This window comes from Ptychodera flava, chromosome 5, assembly GCF_041260155.1.
Source record: "Ptychodera flava strain L36383 chromosome 5, AS_Pfla_20210202, whole genome shotgun sequence".
In the NCBI taxonomy this organism is placed as follows: Eukaryota; Metazoa; Hemichordata; class Enteropneusta; family Ptychoderidae; genus Ptychodera; species Ptychodera flava.
The window spans coordinates 2208634-2226503 of record NC_091932.1 but is presented as its reverse complement, the minus strand read 5'-3'; the positions used below and the strand labels follow the sequence as shown (position 1 = coordinate 2226503).

General features: G+C 37.5%; 1 long non-coding RNA gene across 2 annotated transcripts in view; it reads right to left on the bottom strand.

Annotated features, from left to right (window-relative positions):
* The window catches only part of LOC139132754 (uncharacterized), a 78420-nt gene that overhangs the window by 51091 nt on the left and 9459 nt on the right, over nt 1–17870 (bottom strand). Inside the window, exon 3 of one of the 2 annotated variants that reach the window (XR_011552401.1) lies at nt 7005–7147. This is a non-coding gene — a long non-coding RNA (uncharacterized lncRNA). Of the gene's footprint in view, nt 1–1123; nt 7148–17870 lie in introns of those variants that run through there. The other variant, XR_011552400.1, reaches the window with a different exon arrangement.

The following is a 17870-nucleotide window of genomic DNA, read 5'->3' as shown; positions in this document are numbered from 1 at the left end:
TGAGGGACAGTTGTTGATCTCAGTGTCACAACTGATGGTAGTGGACAATGGCTGGCGCAAGTCATATTATTCTCCTTGATTGTGTCAGATGACAAATCCAAGTTCATATGGTAAATTCATTGTTTGCTATGACATCCAACGTTTTGCAATTGAGTAACATTTTGATGTGGGGAGTCATTTTATATGTTGCAGGGCAATTTAGAATGCAAATAACATGCAAAAAGTTAACTTTGATTCATTTGTGTTATGAAGTAGGGTTTTGAGACCAAGATTGTGAATTAGGACAACAATGCAGAGAGGGTAGCTGAAAGTTGAAACAAGCACCATTCGAGAGTTTTTATGACTATCAAGGGGAGGCCAATAGAGATACACTGAACGTTTGGTGACACCAAACATATAGAATACAGGGGATAATATTTGTTTTCTTATGAGAACTCAAAATAATAGGGCAGTTGTTTGCAATGACACTTTAAGGTATCCAACAAGTAGCAGGAATTAAAGGTTTTTATTTTGTATTGGGACTGAGGGGCGAAGAATATTTTAAATTGGGGAGATCTTTGACCAGATAGTTTATTTTGTTGAATCGGACATCAGATTCAGATTATGTTCAAACGAGAGCAAATAGAGTTTTCATATTTTAATGTTGATGTCAAGGAAAGTAATATGTTGAATAGTGAACGGCAAATTCTTCCTGCATATAACAGACCTAGTCAAGTGGGTGAAAATAGTAGTAAATCATGCTCAAAATTTGTTGCTATGAAGTAGGGTTTCAAGACCACGATTGTACAAAACAATATTAGCTGCAGAAAGGGTAGCTGAAAGTTAATTGACACAAGAGCCATTAGCAAGTTTTCTTGTTCAAATGTTCTACTCTGCTGTAACAGACTTAACCCCTTACGTGCCAGACAATATCACTTCCCCATCTGCCAAGTCAGTAAAAACCAGTATTGAGACAAAACACATGTTTACCTAGTCAAGTGGGTAAAAATAGTAATAAATCATGCTCAAAATTTGTTGCAGGGCAATTTAGAATGCAAATAATATGCGAAAAGTTAACTTTGATCCATTTGTGTTATGAAGTAGGGTTTTGAGACCTAGATTGTGAATTAGGACAACAATGCAGAGAGGGTAGCTGAAAGTTGAAACAAGCACCATTCGAGAGTTCTCATGATGGAATGTTGATCTCAGGAAAGTACTTATGTTTTGTAGTCAATGGGAAAATCTTCCTGCACAAACCAGAGCAAGCCAAGTGTGGGTAAAAAAACCAAGTGGTAAATTGGCTTATTACCATTAATGGTTTGGCTGATCCGAAGTTGATACAGGAAAATAATTAACCACAAAACTGACTGATTGAGTCAGCTACCACAAACGAGAATCAGTTGCTGATTTTAGTCTCAGTACATATTATACAGGACAATGGCCAGGGGAAATCAAAATGATCTCTTTGATTGCATCAGATGACATATTTAAGTTTTTATGGTTAATTCATTGATTTGTAATGACATTTAACATTTTGCAATGGAGTAAGAAATTGGACCAGGCACGTCTGAGATATCGTACTAGAGGGACAAATTGCTGGACAGACAGATGCATGGACAGACAAAGCCAAACTAATAAGTCCCACTGGAAAAAATTCAAAAAGTTAAAGGAAATTAAAACTACCTTTTGGAAAGGTAACTGAAGTTAAAATTTGCCAGGAGGCCGAAGCCACTTGCTCCTACAACTGAAACAAGATAAATTTCCCTATACAGCCGCTACGGAAGCAAGCTTGGGTTACATTACCATAAAGGTTAGCCTGGCCGGCGATGTAAAGAGACGCCTCCCCAAATAAATTTGGTGGGAACAAACATTGCTGTACAACATGTTTTCAATCTGAGTTGAACTCACAACCTACGCTTATCCAGTCATATAGGAGAGATGCAACAGATATAACAGCTGAATTTCTTCGACAGACATTACATTTTATAAATCACAGGGCAGCATTGAAGGCATATAAAGGCAAATTAACAATAAACTTCATTTGTGTTTATCATGATATTGTGGAAAAGAGGTAGTTTTACTTGAAAACCAGGGACATTAGAGAGTTTCAAGTTGGAGTGTTAAAGTCATGGGAAGTAATTATTCTGGACACACTGTATTTAGTCTGGACACACAATCATAAATTGTTGCAAAAAGGTACTGATTTCCATTGCCCTGTATTATCTGTCCAAAATATATCTGTGTAGTTGGGCAATGTTAGAATGCATGTAAACATGATGTTTATGGACTTACGCTGCTGTAACAGACTTAACCATTAACCTGCCAGGCAGTATCACTTCCCCATCTGCCAAGTCAGTAAAAAGCCAATGGGCTTGGTATGTTGTAGCATCTAGTTTTCACCAACTGTACTTGATGGCGAAATATGAACTTGGCAGAAAAAGAGTGAAAGCCATGTTGGTGAAAATACATGTAGCTTTGGCTCAATATCACTTTTACTGATTTAGCAGATGGGAAAGTGATACTTTCTGACAGGAAAGCAGACAATACTTGCCAGATGATAAACAACTACAAACTAGAATCAGAAAGACAAAAATATGTGGACAATATTCCAAGAATGACAACGACACCAAATTTTGTGGACTTTTATATGGACAGATTGTAGAGGATCCTTATCAGGGCAATAAGCTAATGTATTAAGAGGCTATACAATGTAAAATTGAATGTAGACATTGCTGATAATTGATGTAATTTGTTGTATGACCTTTAAAATTGAAGCACCTTTTCATGAATAATTCCTCAAAAATTACACTGTCAATTGGAAAACATTCTGTTTCAAAAGTATATGAGCTGTTGATCAACAATTTCATAGAAATGCTGAGGATTTAAAGAGACAAGTATTATGGGGGTCACTAGAGCTAAACAGCTAGTCATAAGTAATTTGCTCAAGAATAGACAGAGACGGAATCTTGTAAATAATTCATTGTGGGCCAAAGCAAGATTTTGAAGCTTTTACTGAAAGGTTAACATAATCTTTTAAACAATAAAACTTACAAATATATTGATGGCATCAAGAGAGTATATTCAGGTTTTATGCTGGACACTAGGAATAAAGCATGCAATGTGTAGTAGTTGATTTTTGCTAGGTTTTAGGAATACAGGGCATATAATATTTAAAGTGGGAAGATCCGAAAAGTGATCTGATAATCTGTTATCATTAGAAATTGGAGAAGTCGGGCAATGATTTATTTTTGAATGGAAGTCTATCTATTAGAGAGTATTCTTTGTACTGAATATATCACATTCACATTCAGGTTTAAATTCAGTCACATAGGAACGGACAGACCAACAGAAATAATAAGATAGTCTGTCAGTGTCTCTCTATCTCTGTTTGGTCTCTTTGTATCAACCTTGACTCTAATTCTAGGCAATTAAACTTACAGATATTTAAACCATGCCATAGGTGTGCTTAAAATTTGAGCCAGGGGAATACGCATAGAACAGACAGAGATAGTAAGACAGGCAAAGAGAGACAAAGACATACTACCTCTGTGTGTTCTCTTTGTATCAACCTTGACTCTAATTCTAGGCAGTTAAACTTACAGATATTTAAAACATGCCATAGGTGTGCCTAAAATTTGAGCCAGGGGGGATACACAGAGAACAGACAGAGATAGTAAGACAGGCAAAGAGAGACAAAGACATACTACCTCTGTGTGGTCTCTTTGTATCAACCTTGACTCTAATTCTAGGCAGTTAAACTTACAGATATTTAAAACATGCCATAGGTGTGCCTAAAATTTGAGCCAGGGGGGATACACAGAGAACAGACAGAGATAGTAAGACAGGCAAAGAGAGACAAAGACATACTACCTCTGTGTGGTCTCTTTGTATCAACCTTGACTCTAATTCTAGGCAGTTAAACTTACAGATATTTAAAACATGCCATAGGTGTGCCTAAAATTTGAGCCAGGGGGGATACACAGAGAACAGACAGAGATAGTAAGACAGGCAAAGAGAGACAAAGACATACTACCTCTGTGTGGTCTCTTTGTATCAACCTTGACTCTAATTCTAGGCAGTTAAACTTACAGATATTTAAAACATGCCATAGGTGTGCCTAAAATTTGAGCCAGGGGGGATACACAGAGAACAGACAGAGATAGTAAGACAGGAAAAGAGAGACAAAAACATACAGAAAGAACAGACAGAAAGACAGAGACAGAGACAGACCCAGTTTTATTACAGTTGGTCTGCCTTCCCTCCATCTTGCCATGCAATATGCGCCTCTTCAATAATCTACCAGGGGACCGAAGGGGATATTTTATGGTTGATTTGCTAGTTTTATTGATAGGCATAATGCTGGTTTGAAATCGAGCTTAACTACCTCTCACAAGTGATTTAGAGGGGGTAAATAGGCAGCAAGTTTGTAAATATTTGAGATACTTGTAAAACCTGAAAATACTCTCTGTGTGATTACCGTAATTTTAATGTAAATAATTCAGTTATGGGGTAAAACAATATTTGGGAGGTTATTATGCAGGACAAACTCAAATGTTTAAGCATATAAAACGAACAAAATACTGAAGGCAATAGCAACAGTGTAGTCAGTTTGTTGCCATGTATTAGGAATATAGGGCACACAATAATTGAATTATGAAGATTTGAAACATTTGGTCTTCATGGGCAGGTTGACAGCGGTGAATGGTGCTGACAATAAAAGGACATGAAGCTTACACATGCTAATATCTACTCATTCTTGTAATGTCATTAATGTTTGGGGAAAAACTTTGCTTGGACATTTTGTCTTTTTTTAGGAAATGGGCCAAAGGAGAGTTTTCTAGTGTGTGGTGGGCAAAAATAATATATGAGCTGACAGTGCAATTTTGGAAAGGAAATTTGGCATCCACCGATTAGGATTCGCTTTTCTCAGGGAACTTGCCAGTCGGAACCAGTAAAAAAATGGAAGAGTTTCCAAGTTTGTGTTGCGAGACCAATTTACAGATAAAAGGTAGAATGTTTAATGATTTCACAAGAAAAAATGATTGGACTGCAAGAGCCTTAATTACCACAATGATGGAGTTCTTTAAATGATCATCTACAATCTGTCCATTAACTGGTAAATGTGACAAAAATATTCTTTGTAGCTTGTGGGAACTAGCCTTATTCAACCTAAAGGTTAAAGTATATTTATCAGCACTTTTGAAAAGATATCATGAAGACATTTGACGTGCTCATGTAGGTCACAGAGTGTTGTTCTCGCAGAAAGTTAAAAGGAAATTTATCAAGGCATGTCTTCCTAATGGCTCTGGACATTGTGGTAATATGGGATAGTGACAGAAAACAAATTGAAGTGCACATGCATGCTTTACTTTATTATCCTTGTGCCAAGTTTAAAGAAATTGGGTCATGTGTGTCTGACATATCTGACAAGATGGATAAACAGATGGACAAACAAATGGAAGACAGACGTAGGGGAACAGAGCTGAATGTATGTCCCCAAGGACTTTGTCCGTAGGAAGTTAAAACTACCTTTTGGAAAGGTAACTGAAGTTAAAATCTGCCAGGAGGCCGAAGCCACTTGCTCCTACAACTGAAACAGGATAAATTTCCCTATACAGCCGCTGAGGAAGCAAGCTTGGGTTACATTACCGTAAAGGTTAGCCTGGCCGGCGATCTAAATGTTACGCCTCCCCAAAAATTTCCAGTGGAAACAAATATTGCTTGTATGAATACCTTTGTCATGAATACAGACATAATATTTTATAAATCTAAGGCAGCTTTGAATGTATACAAAGGCAAGCAAACATTTATTTTTTCATTTGCGTTTATCATGATATTGTAGAAAAGGAATTCATATTTAGAGAGGGAGTTGTAACAAGGGACATTAGAGTTTTCAAGTCGGAGTGTTGAAGTCATGGAAACAAACTAGAATCAGTTGACATTAGTGTCAGGACAGATGGCTGAGACCATTGGCCAGTTTAATTTATAATGCTCTCTTTGATTTTAGCCAGAAAGGTACATTGTAATTGAGAAAATGCCCGAGTTTAGATGATACGAAAAGATCATGAATGATTCCTCAAAAAATGTTTGGCACTCAAATAACAACACAACAAGGAGGGGATTGGCAACAGAGCACAACAGCAGGTCACAACAAGTTTGATAGTGGGTAGATGGATAGCAAATTTGTAAATGATAGAACAACCGTTTTCATTTTCTTTGTCATCTTGCAGATATGCAATTTATTTATTAATTACTATCAAGATTATTAAGCCTGTCTGCAAATTTTTAATAATTAACAGTAACTATACTTGCATTTAGCAGATTGTCAGGGTAGTAGTAACAGGATATGGGAACACATTAAGATCACATCAGGGTATGTAATATTGTCATCCATTTTTAACTATAGTTCCTGACTTGGACTTGTTGACTCATCAGACTAGGTATTGTTATTTGAATGATCTTCTTTCCACTCAACTTACCTTTGCTGACTCGTCAGACTGGGTATTATGGATCAAAACAATCATCTTTCCAGTGTACAAGTGACATTTTAATTCATGCTAGCGCTGAATCACAGATTACTAACATATACATATATTGATAATTTGTCCAAAGCAAGTCATTCACTTAATTCTTTTAAACTTCTGTCCTTAAAATTGTCCAAGGGTGGTGGGTATGAAGTTCACTATCTGCAATATCGCAATATAATCTACTACAACTAAATTTGTCACATTTAATTTAATTCAAGTGTGAATGGTTTTTGATTTGAAACTACTTGGAAACTTTACTTAACCCAAAATATCCAAGATAATGTTAAGTCACTTATGATATCCATTTGCATTGCCATCTTATGTTATTTTCATTCTGAACAGCACATTTGGAGTCCAAAAATGTAACGATGTACGAACAGCTTCAATTTGTATATAGGCCATCTAAGACACATATTAAGTGGAGTATCAAAACAGTGCACACAGCAGATTTCAGGAAGTCTCATCATTACAAATCACACAGGTCTGTGTTAACGTTACCATCCATGAGACATCAACTACCAGTTTGGTAGTGGTTCCTCTTCTTTGCACATGCTATCTGGAAGTCCCTGGCTTAAACCAAGTGGTGTAAATAGAACCCATTGTGTGGCTTGATAGGAAACATATTAACCAGGGAGCTATACCTGAATGGCAAAGGAAATAATATTGCTTTTTACAACAGCAGCATCTTATACAATGTAAAGTACAAACTTAGGAAATCACACTGCTCTTGGCCAGCAGCACAAATAGCACATAATCATGTAAAAGTGTAAACACAAGTATTTGTTCAGTGTTAATTAATTAAAGCACCAGTAATGCTAATTTTCTACCATTTTTTATGTTGTGTTTGAAATGGTATCTTCAACTTATAAACATATGATGCTAAATAACAATTTGCATATTCAACCAGCAGTGTTCAAAAATAATTGTTGGCAATGGTGGGAATTGCCACCTAATTGTATTAATTTGCCACAAAAAGATCAAGCTGGAGGTAATTTTTTAGAACTAATTTTCAGCAGACCTTCTGGTTGCATTAAAAACAATGCACAACATTACACTGTATATCGAAAACTAACAATAAACAGTTGTAAGCTACTGAAACAGTTTACTCTCTTTCCTACAAAGTTACAATGTACTGAAAAGTTTACTCTCCTTTCTACAAATTCAAAGATTAATTGGTATGTAAACCAAATAATCACAATCACACCAATCCGTAATCCGATTAGACTTGGTCAAAATTCATAATACAATAGTTGTAAACATAGACACAAAACAGCACATAACAGACAGTAAATAACAGGTACACAAACAAAGTCAAATTCATGAAAGAAAGATATAGGGACCTCTGGTCAAAAGACCAAGAAGCTGTGCTCTCGCTGTCACTCGTAACGTTCGTTAATTACCAAAAAAGAAAAAGAAAATTTTATGAAAAAAAATAAATGTCTGATCGGCCATTTACGAATAATTTTGTTATTTTTGAAGCCTAATTTTCGGTTAAGATCGTGAATTTTGGGGAAATACTGTCATATCTTGTCTTTCAGAAACTGCTCTGCCCCTATCATCGGCGCATCAATACATGGTGATAGCTTTGGACTTTGACCTGTGCTAACATGAGCATGCGCAAAAAGGTTTCAAGATTCCCGGGTCATGTACTCAGATACTGGTGTCATGCATTATGGTAGTTTTGAGACACCCAAATACTCACATGCTGTCAACTTTCTGAATGGATGGTTGAAGCGGATCAAGGGAGGCAGACAGTTACAAATGCTTTAGATGGATAGTATCCTCAGCTGGGAAAGAAAGTTAGGGATAAAACGGCAACTGATAGGAAAAAATAGCGTCAATGACACTGTAGCTCCCATCCTGGACTATTTAGTGTTTGTTCTCTGGTCAGATATTTGAACATGTGTGAAAGGGATAAAGTGCGTGAAGTGAAAATACTTAAATGTAATGTACTGGAGACAGTGAAATATGTTTAATGTATTTATTCAGAATATAAAATGGAAAAAATACAGAATTAGAAATATCGAATACTGTGACACAACCGTTAACTCAACAAGTCATTAACAATGACATAGTCCCCACTTGTAATAGGAGTATTAGTCTTGATGGGGCAGGGAAATGTGGTCATTAAGAAGTATCACTGGAGTGTATATGTTGAGATCTATGGGCACATAGGTCTATGTCGTTGTTCCCAATTTGAAACACATGAGGCATGTCTAAGTTATGGTTCTAAATCGGGAAAAAAGATCAGACCTCTAGCAGTATTGGCCAGCCAAGAAATACATATGCGCATAATAAATGAGGTACAAGATGTGACATCTTAAGGTCTAATATCCTATCAAACTTGGAGGGTATAGAACTTGTGGTTACTGAGATATGCATATATATGTATAATCAAGGTCAAAGGTAATCGAGGTCACATAACATTTGAAAAAAAAATTATATTGCTAATTAATCCCTATATGCCAAAAAATCAGATCTCTAGCTCTATTCGCTTGCCCAGAATTAGATGTGTGCATAATTAATGCAGCAAAGCGTGTGTTGTCATAAGGTCTCCCATCCTACTGAATACATTTAGGACATAGCACTTGTGGTTACTTATTTATTGACATAAACATATATTTTAGGTAAAAGGTCATCGAGGTCACATGACATTTGGTCAAAACATTTCTCTCCTATAGTTATCCCTATACCGGTATACCAAAAATCAGACATCCAGCCCGATTGGCTTGCTCAGAATTAGATATGTGCATAATTAATGAGGTACAGTATGTGGCGTCATAAGGTGTCCAATCATACCAAATATGAAGGGTGTAGCACTTGTGGTTACTGAGTTATGGACAAATATGTATCTTTGAGGTCAAAGATCACTGAGGTCACTTGACATTTTGTCAAAAAAATTGTATTCCTAAGTTATCCCTATATACCAAAAATCAGACCTCTAGCTCTATTGGCTCGCTTAAAATTAGATATGTGCATAATTAATGAGGTACAATATGTGGCGTCATAAGGTGTCCCATCATACCATACATGAAGGGTGTAACACTTGTGGTTACTAAGTGATGGACAAATATGTATATTTGAGGTCAAAGATCACCGCGGTCACTTGATATTTTATCCAAAAAATTGTATTGCTAAGTTATCCCTATATACCAAAAATCAGAACTCTAGCTCTATTGGCTCGCTCAAAATTAGATATGCACATAATTAATGAGGTACAATATGTGGCGTCATAAGGTTTCCCATTATACCATTATGAATATATGAAGGGTGTAACACTTATGCTTACTGAGTTATGGACAAATATGTATATTTGAGGTCAAAGGTCACCGAGGTCACGTTACATTTTTTCAAAATATCTGAGATATCTTCATGAATGGATGGACTCACGGATGGACAAACGGACGGACATGACCCAATCTATAAGCCCCCTGGGGACTAGAAACTGTGTCACTGCATCCTTTTTGCAATATGAATACGATGAGAAACTAAATTTTTATTTTTCCTGGCCTTATACATGGGAGTCTATGGAGAACTGCCTTATACATTGGAGTCTATGGAGAACCGCCTTATACATTGTTTGAAAGAAATTGACCAGGGCATGTCTGAGATATCTGCGTGAACAGACGAACGCACGCACGCACGCATGCACGGACACAGACATAACCAAACCTATAAGTCCCCTCTGACACCTAATGAGGCACATAATCTGGCACCATGCATAACGTCTACCATCATACAAAATATGAAGGCTAAAAGTTCCTGTGGTTACCTGTTTATAGACATACCGTATATTTGAGGTCAAAGGTCATTGAGGTCATGTGACATTTTTATTGTAAAAAATTTGCTCACATAGTTATCCAGTGTACCAAAAATCAGACCCCTAGCTCTATCTGCTAGCCTAAAATTAGATATGCACATAATTAATGAGACACGTCATGTTGCAACATTTGGACTACCATCCTGCAAATATCAACTGTTTAGCGGTTGTGGCTACTGATTTATAGGCACAGAAGTATTTTTGAGGTCAAAGGTCACATGACATTTTATCAAAAATCTTTGCTCTCATACTTATCCCTGTCAACCAAAAATCAGAACTCAAACTATTTTGGCTAGCCCAAAATTACATATGCACATAATTAATGAGGCACATAATGTGGCACCACAAGGTCTACCATCATAGAAAATACGAAGGCTCTAGCCCTTGTGGTTACCAATTTATTGGCATATAAGTATATTTGAAGTCAAAGGTCAATGTGACATTTTGTCAAAAAAATTTGCTCACATAGTTATCCGTGTGTACCAAAAATCAGATCCTATAGGGCTTTGGCCCCTAATTACCAAAAAAATTACAACCATGCAAAGTTCACCAAAAGTTGTCGACACCTAAATAGAATTGCCTTTGGTCAAGTCCTTCAAGCTATATGTGCACAACTGCAAAAGCTCATTAGATATGCAAATTATAAATTAGCGTACATGAAAATCCGAAATGACTTTCACTATTGTTCTGACCTAGTATCATCAATGTCCACAGCATGTTTCACCAACTTTGATAAAGTAAATCCAGGTATACCGGTATATCCCTATAGGAATACAAATCAGGAATTGGCTTGTACAGCAGTCCTAAGTTACCTGATTTTTTTTGTAGTGATAAATTATGCAAATATATGCAAATAATCTGATTTCTTGGCTTATCTTTTCTTCCAATTTCAAGATTTCCAAAGAATTTAACTCCACTGTTGCTGGATCAAATTTTCTGAAATTCTCACATTATTTCTTTAAATTCAGTACAACAAAGGGATTATTTAGTTTGGCAATACAGTTCTTAATTTTTGAATAGAGGCATTTTAATTTTGCTGATCATTGTTTTAATCATTTTTTTCTAGTGTCAGTCTTTCAACCCATGCCATTTTAGAATGAGGATTAACAATGCAAAATAGAATACATTACGGGAAACCTCTATTAACTTTGAAATACGCCATTTCCCTACTTTGTTACTAGGGGATTAATTTCACAGACCTGCCTTTCCTACAATGGCACCAGCTGGATAAGATCAACGTAACAATGGAACATTAACACATTGGCGGATTAAAAGTCTTCTGTTTGTCACCCGAGTTGGTCAGCGTGGACCCGGGTCTCAGGTACCATGCAAGTTAACCCTTTTCCTGCCAAGTCCATATTTCACCATCAGGCAATATGGTGTATTTTAACATAATACTGTACATTTGAAGGCTGTTGAAAACATAAATACTTTAACCCTTTTCCTGCCGAGCACCCTTGTCCGTTATTTTGCCAAGTCCGTAGAAAACCGCCCCATAATATGTGCCTGCAAAAGATTGGCTCTCCTGCATGTTATCCTGCCAGCCATTTTGGCAGAAATCGCCCATTTTCAGGGTTGTTTTAGCCGTACTTATACGTGTTAGACTTCGATAATTTCTACATGCCCGTAGACAGGGGAAGGAGCTCAAGGGTTACTGCAGAAAAAAATTGAGGTCACCGGCTTTGTTTGCCCCTGGGAGTGCATCATTTTATTGCCGTTTCATGTTTATTTTTTCTGAAATAAACTCTTTCAGTATTGCGCACGTCCGCTAGGCACAAACATCACCTCACTCGTCTGTTAGTCAGAGACCCTGGGGGTCGTGCTAGGGGTGTGGCAGCACCGGCAAACCTGTCCTGTTTCCCCAGGGTAGGGTCAATTGAATACGTACCTTCAACGACTTGGCAGTGTGGCACAAAAACTACGTTTTTGCCATTGTATTAACGACATGGCTGAGCCATTGAAGCACAGCTCCATGTAGTTTAGCCAGCTCATTTGGGAGTTGGCTTACGAGTGTTACCGTTCATTACCGACTTAATCGAGTGGTCCTCAGTCAGGTACGGGTTTGTACCTACATGGATTGGGCTGCAGCTAACCAGTGATAACCAGTCACTGCACCCAAGTTGTCAGTCTCACTTTTGCGATGCATGGGTACAACGCAATATGCTTCCATTGTTCTAGCCATGGACGTGTCCACATGCCTGGCAGCCATATTGTACTGCTAGCTGGTTTGCATAACAAAAGCAGTCCCTGCTAAATGCAGGCGGTATCCCCGTACAGCATATTGACCTTATGTCACCTTTTGAATTCTCTGTACGCAAACAGCGTACGTATAGTTGCCATGCGTCGGCAAGAGGATACGTTTGCCTGCAAACCAGAGCCAATACTTCGGACGATGGAATAAATAAAAAATCCAAAGCTACGTCCATTGAATGGCACGGCCAAGGCGGTGAAGGACGTTACCTGGCTTGAACTTGCAGAGCTGAAGCCCAGCTTAGTACGTCGGACACCAGTCGTTCATATCCGTTCCATCGGAGGAACAAGTCGAGCCGTCCCATAAAAAATACGTTCTCATTTTCGGTCACGCACAACTGAATAAGTGACTTTCGTCTCGCACCATCGGCATATCTGCCAAGTCGTTTGCAAGAGGTAGCCTTCTAGATTAGCATTGCCGAGTTGGTCAAGTTCGGCAGCAATCTCTATAGTGCCAGGCAGCCAAGTACATCCAACTCCGCCAGAAAACGTCACCATGCTATCTTGCCAAGTCCGCTAAAAAGCGGTAAAAAAAAACCAGCCCCCCTCGGGTGTGGGGGACTGGCGGACAGGTTTCTGCACCTTTCCCTGTCTATCGACTCCCTGCGAACCCATTTCGAGGGGAAAAGGCGTTCCTTGTCAGAAAACCTCTCCTCGGATGACCCCTAAACGCACAGGGGATAGCAAAACGTAGTGCCGTCGACTTGGCAGGAAAGGGGGTAACGGTTACCAGTGCTTAGATTCTGGCTACACCGAATTTCAAGCGGATTTTCACCGACTTGGCAGGAAAAGGGTTAAACTTGATTTTTTTTACTAAAGATGCTATAACACACCAAGCCAAGTGGGTGAAAATACGTCATGTTTTGGCTCACTACCACTTTTTATTGACTTGGCTGATGGGGAAGTGTCACTGTCTGGCAGGAAAAAGGTTAATGCAGTCTTTCCCTAATAAGTCGTTTTTTTTCTACATACACTCTTGTTTCAAGTGAAATAATACATTTCAAAAAATAGTGTCAAGCTTTTGATTTCAATTAATTTTTATCATCAAAACCAAACTTGAGGTTTTACCCCTTCATCCTTAAAGTGAACTTCTGCTACCATATTTAACATTAGATTTTCTGCTATTTGAAAATATAAAGTATGGGGGGGTTTGCTTATCATCTTAGATAATAAATATTCTTTGAAAACATGGCGTCAAAGTGACACTGTGCTCACATTTGTTACACATGGCAAGCCAGAGTGAGTGTATACACAATATTTATGGACCTTGAGCTTGTAATATTCATAGCAAAGTGCATTTGAAAAAATTTTGATGCACTGTCCAATGATGTATGAAAAGGTTGGCAACTGTTGCAACTGTTGATCGCATACACTTAGGCAATACCATGCAACCTAGTATATCATAATTAGTGATACAATCTGTCATACGAAAGTAAAGGTGTCCTCTTATAATATTGTATTGCATAGAATTAGTGTAGACAATATTTGGTTTCTCTAAGGTCTATGGTTGCACAATGCAAGACTATTACAGGTAACATGTAAGATGCAAGACTATTACAGGTAACATGTAAGAATGGGCATTTTGTAGAGCTTCCACTGGTCATGATGCTGCCACACCTACATGATAATGGTATATCCCAAACTGCCACCACATTAAACAAGTATTGCAGTATCATAGACAAATGGGGCAATTTCCAAGCACAAACCTATCAAGGAGCCTGTGGCATCACATATGTACATCTGTTTTAAAGCCAAAGTCCAACCGAATTTTAAAGCATCAAACCAGGAATTTGTATAGAAGCCATTACTTGACTTGTAAATGAAATGCAGGTTGTTTAAAAGAGCTGTATACCACTTCTTGTAGATACACTCATGGTGACTTCAATGCAACACGTTTTGTAAATATGGTACGTCGGCTGCCTTGCCAAGACAATCTGACCGATGTTTACTGAGATTTTCACTAAGTTTACACTTTTGTTGATCATTTGCATTTTATTTGGTAATATTGTTTCATTTGACAAATACTCATTTACAGTTGAGCATGTATCTACCACAAATACACAGGTAAAATGTGCAGCAATTCTCAATTTGTTGCAACTGGACCAGTGACTTCATAATATCATATTTGGCACATTTTTCAATCAAACAGGCAAAAGTTTACCAGATCTATACCCCAAAACGTCTTTTAAACACAACAAATAGATATTTCCATGACAATTTTTTTGTAAAACAGTGTGTCAGCTGCACTGGTTAATATTACATGTAACAATAAACTTCTGTCCTTCTAATTCGCTCATATTTACTTAGCCAAATTTCATCAATATTTTGAACTTAAAAATTCAAAGTTGACACCTGCTAACTGATTTGTAATTCCTGAACACAATACTTTAGACCAAAAATTGAAAAAAACCTCAAACTATATACATAACATAAGCATAATCAAGGTCAAAGATCATCAAGGTCACGTGACATTATGGAAAAAAATTGTATTGCTAATTAATCCATATATGCCAAAATTCAGACCTCTAGCTCTATTGGCTTGCCCACAATTATATATGTGCATAATTAACGAGGTAAAGCATGTGTTGTCATAAGGTCTCCCATCCTACTAAATATAAAGGACAAAGCACTTGTGGTTACTTATTTATTGACATAATTGTGTATTTTAGGTAAAAGGTTATTGAGGTCACATGACATTTTGTCAAAAAATTTCTATCCTATAGTCTATCCCTATATACCAAAAATCATACATCTAGCTCTATGGACTCGCTCAAAATTAGATATGTGCATAATTAATGAGGTAAAATATGTGGCGTCATAAGGTGTCTAATCATACCAAATATGAAGGGTGTAGCACTTGTGGTTCCTTAGTTATGGACAAATATGTATATTTGAGGTCAAAGGTCACCGAGGTCCCATGACATTTTTTCAAAAAAATTGTATTGCTAAGTTATCCCTATATACCAAAAATCAGACCTCTAGCTCTATTGGCTCGCTCAAAATTAGATATGAGCATAATTAATGAGGAGCAATATGTGGCGTCATAAGGTGTCCAATCATACCAAATATGAAGGGTGTAGCACTTGTAGTTACTGAGTTATGGACAAATATGTACATTTGAGGTCAAAGGTCATTGAGGTCACGTGACATTTTGTCAAAAAAATTGTATTGCTAAGTTATCCCTACATACCGAAAATCAGAGCTCTGGCTCTATTGGCTTGCTCAAAATTAGATATGCGCATAATTAATGAGGAACAATATGTGGCGTCATAAGGTGTCCCATCATACCAAATATGAAGGCTGTAGCACTTGTGGTTACTGAGTTATGGACAAATATGTATATTTGAGGTCAAAGGTCACCAAGGTCACGTTACATTTTGTCAAAGTGTCTGAGATATCTGCGTGAACGGGTGGACTCACGGATGGACTCACAGACGGACATGACCCAATCTATAAGCCCCCTGGACTTTATCTGTTTGGACTAAAAACTGTGTCACTGCATCCTTTTTGCAATATGAATACAATGAGAAACTAAATTTTTATTTTTCTTGGCCTTATACATGGGAGTCTATGGACTGCCTTATACATGGGAGTCTATGGACTGCCTTATACATGGGAGTCTATGGAGGTGAAAACTAAAAAGTCCTCTAACACGGCCAAATTTGATTGCATTGTGAAACAAATCGACGTGCATCTGTATGAGGTAGGGTACTATCCTTGTACCAAGTTTGAACGAAATCGCTCCAGGCGTCTCTGAGATATTTGCGTGAACGGACGGACGCACGCACGCACGCACGCACGCACGGACATGACCAAACCTATAAGTCCCCCCGGACGGTGTCCATGGGGACTAATAACGTTTGTACTTTATTATCCAAATGTTGGGCCCGGGCTGTTGTACATACACTTTAATTCCTCAACAGATAAACTTCTGATCACATTTTCTGCCAATTTTATAGTTGCAGATAATAGTGACCAGGAGCACAGTAAAACTCCAGGTCCTTAGTGAAAGTTGTCTGTCCTTCAATTGAAAAAAATATGTATTAACAAATATTGGCCGTAACTTCCTTTCAGATCTATATTATATGAATGCTGGTAAATAAATTGACCCTTCTCTTTATAGACAGGGACAAACAAACTTTTGTTTGTTTTTAACTTTTATTATGACACAAACAACAAATAGATCTACTAGAGTTCTTGGAACAAAACTTGCACAACATGTCATGAAAAAATCATCGAAGTCTAATCATTGGCCATAATTGTTCCTCTTTTTTATTTTTTACATGATTTAAAAACTGCTGTATATACCGTAATCTGGTGATCTTCACAAAATTACAGTGATTGCCTGACTAGCATGTTCCAAAAAGTATCAAAGAAAACTATTGGTATTAAAAATTGCTTAGGTTTTAAGACTTAAGGTTTTGAAAATAAATGAAATTCGCAAAATCAGTGAAAAATCAAAAGAGCAGTTCTACAGTACGACAAATCTATGATCAACAGACTCGTCAGTAGTCTCACATTTATACTTCCTTGCACAGACAAAAACCTTGTTCGACCATGGTCTAGGACCGTGGTTCGTCTGTCTTTGTTCTATTCATGGTGGTTTTCTTATTTCCATATTTTTTTTAAATTAGAAGCTATTTTAAACCCACTACTTTCCCAGCTGAGAACAATCAATAAACTCTTTGTAGTTTGCAACCGTAGCTGCCCGCAAGCCGCATCGCATCGTACCATGCATTTGGTAACACATTTGCATTGTTTGTGTGTCTCGAAACTACCCAAACCGTACATGGACCAAGAGTATACAAACTGGGGATCTTGAAACTTTCGCGCATGCTCATTTTCGCCCTGGGCAAAGTCCAACGCCATCACTTCAGTCTCATACTCAAGAGCTCTGCCGTCGATCATCGGTCGTCGACTAACAACAGAGCAACAAATTATTTTGTTCAAAGGCTAGATATTTGAATGATTGAATGAATGACTGAATATTTAGATAATTGACTGATCTGAGGGTTATGTTGAATCGTTAAAAGTGACAGAACCAGCGTGATTAACGATGATGCACGCTGTTTTGTGCTGCTATGCTGGCGTGAACTCACAGTAACCCTTCACCCTTGCACCCTGACGCGACGTACGTCATGTATGTGGTTAAATGTTTCGTACGATGCTTGAAGCGTTTACAGTGAAAAATTTGGATAGTGGAAAATAACGTACACTTATTTGTAAAAACGACTAGTTGTTAGTATAGTAGGCTCCATAAATAATCCAGTACATATTTTGGATCGATCACAATA